Raw genomic sequence first — 4153 nt, forward strand, 5'->3', positions numbered from 1 at the left:
ACAGCCCCGCTGCTGGGGCACACTGAGTTGGCAACTGAGTATGGGTGTGGTGGCGCATGCCTGTAATCCCAGCACTAGGGAGGCTGAAAACTGGAGTATAATTATGAGTCTGAGCTGCACAGTAAGACCCTGTACCAAAAGGACAGATAGATAGATAGATAGATAGATAGATAGATAGATAGATAGATAGATAGATAGATAGACAGACAGACAGACAGACAGACAGACAGACAGACAGACAGACAGACAAATGGGAGCTAGGGAGATTGCTCAGCTGTCTAAGTACCTGCCTGGAAACCTCAAGGACCCAAGTTCAAACCCCAGCACCACATGCCATGCTGCCTACTGAAGCCGGACCTGGTGGTACCTGTAATCCCAGTGCTGGGGAGGCTGAGACAGAGGATCGCTCCGAGTCTGAGTTGCATAGTGAAATACTGTACCAAATATATAAAGATTAAAAATTAGAAAATAAAAAAATGAAAAGCATTCTGTGAGAATTCATTGGAAAAAGTATTGTGTGTATATGCAATACAATATACACACATATACACTCATTATTAGACATTTATTAACACACTTGTTAAAATCTCAATCTATTGGCAGCTGTGCTTTCAACCAGATGTGTCATTAACATGAAAGCTTGTGGGCTTGCTGCCTGTGTGTGCCCCTCTGTGGGCAGTTCATTGATAGAGCAACCAGAATGGCTGTCTCATGTTGGGGAGGTACTGCTCGTCCTGCGTGGATCACTCTTGCTTGTTGGAAGAGTGAGGGGTTACTCTGGGTCAGTTTTCTCCCATCAATATGGTTATACTGATTGAGTAAGCTCTTAACAAACAAACAAAAATCCCTACTTCCTGAATGGTAATGGTACTAGCTTCCTCATGTCTACAAAGTGCAGACTACCCACTTGGGACCCATAGGACATGGGCTAATTGGGACAGGAGGACAGGCAGTGGCTTCTAAGTGGCCATCAGTAAAGGTTCAGATGCTCTGTGTCCATGTTCATTATCACCACTGGAGTGATGGTTTCCAGGCTTTACAAAGGGTATGCAGTCCCCATGTGCTGTCCTGCCCCACTCTGTGTTTTCCAGAAGACAAGTCCCACCACGAAAAAAAAAAACTGATAACCCATCAGGCTACCCTTGCTTTACCTACCCTTACAGTATAGCCAGGGAGCAAGGTAATACTGAGGATTAATCTGCATGACACTGGCCAACTCCATGGTCATGATCAGCTAGGGCTGGTTCCAGTTAGGTCATTCTATTTCCGTATTAATTTGGGAGAAACACAGTGTTACTACACTGAGTGCTACACTTTGGTATTAAGTTCTGTACCTGAGACTGAATAATCATAAGTAACCATAATTAATCATCACTTCAAAACTACAACCTGCTGTGGAGCCATTGCCATCACCCGGAGAAGTTATACTCTGAAATAAGCATTATTCTCTCTTCAGGAAAATTATTATGGAAATTTCTAGAAAGCCTCAGTACTATCTAATTAAAAGGAAACGATGATAAAAGCCTCCTGAAATTTCATGGCTCTCTAGATTCAAATCTGCAGCACTGAATTTCAGAGAAAAAGGCCTTCTTCATATAGAAAAGACCCAGCACCATGAGAAGCGGCAGTGTACACATGTTACTTTAAAAGAGAAAGATGTCACCAATGGCTACTAGTGCCAGCATTTTTCCTAGTTTCACTATTTCTAAGCAGTACACTAAATAAGGCAAGATGCGTGCATCACTGTAATCCCAGCATTCTGGGCGGCTGAGGAAAGAAGATCACAAAGTGGATTCCAACCTGAATTCTAACCTGATCAAGTTTGTGACTTAGGGAGACCATTAGTTCACATTTGAAAAGAAAAATGTCTGAGGATATACCTGTGGTTCATTGTGGAGATGCAGGGTATGAGCCCCAGTAATGGTGAAGTGAAAAACTAATTGCTAGATAGATAAAAAGATTCCTAGATACCTAGATAAACAGATTAAGCAAGTAGCCACCGATTCACTTAGCATGAAGAAAAAGTTGAGCCATAAGGTTTTCTTATCAGTTGTGGAACCCCAAGACCTGAGCTCACTTCCTGGCAACATGCCCAAACAGGACATGGAACCCTGGTAACTGGCATCACAATCTAATAGCAGTATATCCTGTGCTCATTTGCCTCAAGACTTTCAAAAGTGACCATGCTAAGCTGCTTCCCCACTTCCCAAGGCCAGGACCCCAGGACGTCAGGACCCCAGGACCTCAGGACCCAGGACCCCAGGACCCAGGACCCCAAGACCCAGGACCCCAGGACCCCAGGATGCCAGGACCCCAGGACCCCAGGATGCCAGGACCCCAGGACCCCAGACACAGAAAGTATATGTGAAAGACTGAGATATGTGAAAGACTGAGAAGACAGTTGACACCATCCAGATGCCACATGAAGCATTTCAAAATTGGCATATGGAAGAGTTATGTATTTTCGTAAGTTATATTTAAATTCTTTGTTTTTATGAATTTATTGAGAATTTCATACTTTTTGGGTGGACTCTTTGGCACAGCTCCTCTAAGTATCTTCCTAAAGACAAAGCAGGCATCATGTTAGTAGACCACATTCACACTCATGCCTATAGCAACAAAACTCATGATAGCTCAAGCATGAAAGTGGAAGATACCACCATCAACAAATGAGGGGACAAAAGCTATGAGGTCCATAAACACACTGAAGTGCGTCTTAGGCATAAAGAAAATTTTGAGTCATTTGTAGGAAAATTGATGCACCTTGAAACCATAATACCAAGTGAATAGAAGTCAACACAGAAACTGAAAGATAGCATAGTTTCTCCAATAGGAGAAAACAATCTGGGCATGGTGGCAAATGCCTGTACAGTGGTCCCTCACTTATAGCAGAGGATACACTCCAGACACCCTGGTGATAAGTGAAAATCAGAGAAGTAGCCACATTATATTTATTTTAGTAATATATACATTAAACTTTATATACATAATATATAAATATATAATATACAAATATTATATATACATATATAGTATATATGCTTTATAAACCCTTCCCACACTTTTATAAACCTTTTCCACTTTTAAAAACACTTCTGGGGCTGGTGAGATGGCTCAGTGGTCTAAAGCACCTACTTAGAACAAGCTAAGCTAAACAAAGCACAGGGACCGCGGTTCAATCCCCCAGCACCACATGCCAGCCAGCCCCGCCCCCTGGCGGGCTGAGCAGGCCACACACACACAATAAATAAATAAATAAATATTAAAAAAAAAAAAAAAACACTTCTGGGGGGCTGGCGAGATGGCTCGGTGGTCTAAGGCACCTACTTGGAACAAGCTTGGCAAAGCACAGGGACCGCGGTTCGATCCCCCAGCGCCACATGCCAGCCAGCCCTGCCCCCTGGTGGGCTGAGCTGGCCACACACACACACACACACACACACACAAAATAAATAAATAAATAAATGGAAAAAATTTAAAAAAAAAAAAAAAATTCTGGGGCTGGTGAGATGGCTCAGTGGTCTAAAGCACCTACTTAGAACAAGCTTAGCAAAGCACAGGGACCACAGTTCAATCCCCCAGCACCACATGCTAGCCAGCCCTGCCCCCTGGTGGCTGAGCTGGCCACACACACACACACACACAAATAAAATAATAATAAAATTTTAAAAAATTTTAAAAAATAATAAAAATACTTCTGGGCTGGCCAAATAGCTCAGCAGATTAAAGCACCTGGTCCCCAGGCCTGCCATGCTGGCCCTGCCCCTGAGGAGAGCTCAGAGGCAATTTAGACTGGGTGTGGTGGTGCACACCTATAATCCCAGCTCTTGGGAGACTGTAAATAGGCAATCACTACGAGTCTGATATACTTGTGGGACCCTGAACACCCTGTAGACCCTTCCCAAAAATAGGGTTGGAGAGACAGCTCAGTAGAATAAGCGCCTGGCTGGCAAGCACAGAGTCCTGAGTTCAACCTCTGGTACCAGAAAAAGAAAAGAAAGAGAAAAAAAATTAAAAAGGGGCCAGGAGATGGCTCAGTAGAATAAGTGCTCAAGTGCAAGGGCCTGAGTTCAATCCCCGGTTCCACCAAAAAGAAGAAAGAAAGAAAGAAAGAAAGAAAGAAAGAAAGAAAGAAAGAAAGAAAGAAAGAAAG

Source organism: Octodon degus, unplaced genomic scaffold (assembly GCF_000260255.1).
Source record: "Octodon degus isolate 3935 unplaced genomic scaffold, OctDeg1.0 scaffold00255, whole genome shotgun sequence".
Classification (NCBI taxonomy): domain Eukaryota; kingdom Metazoa; phylum Chordata; class Mammalia; order Rodentia; family Octodontidae; genus Octodon; species Octodon degus.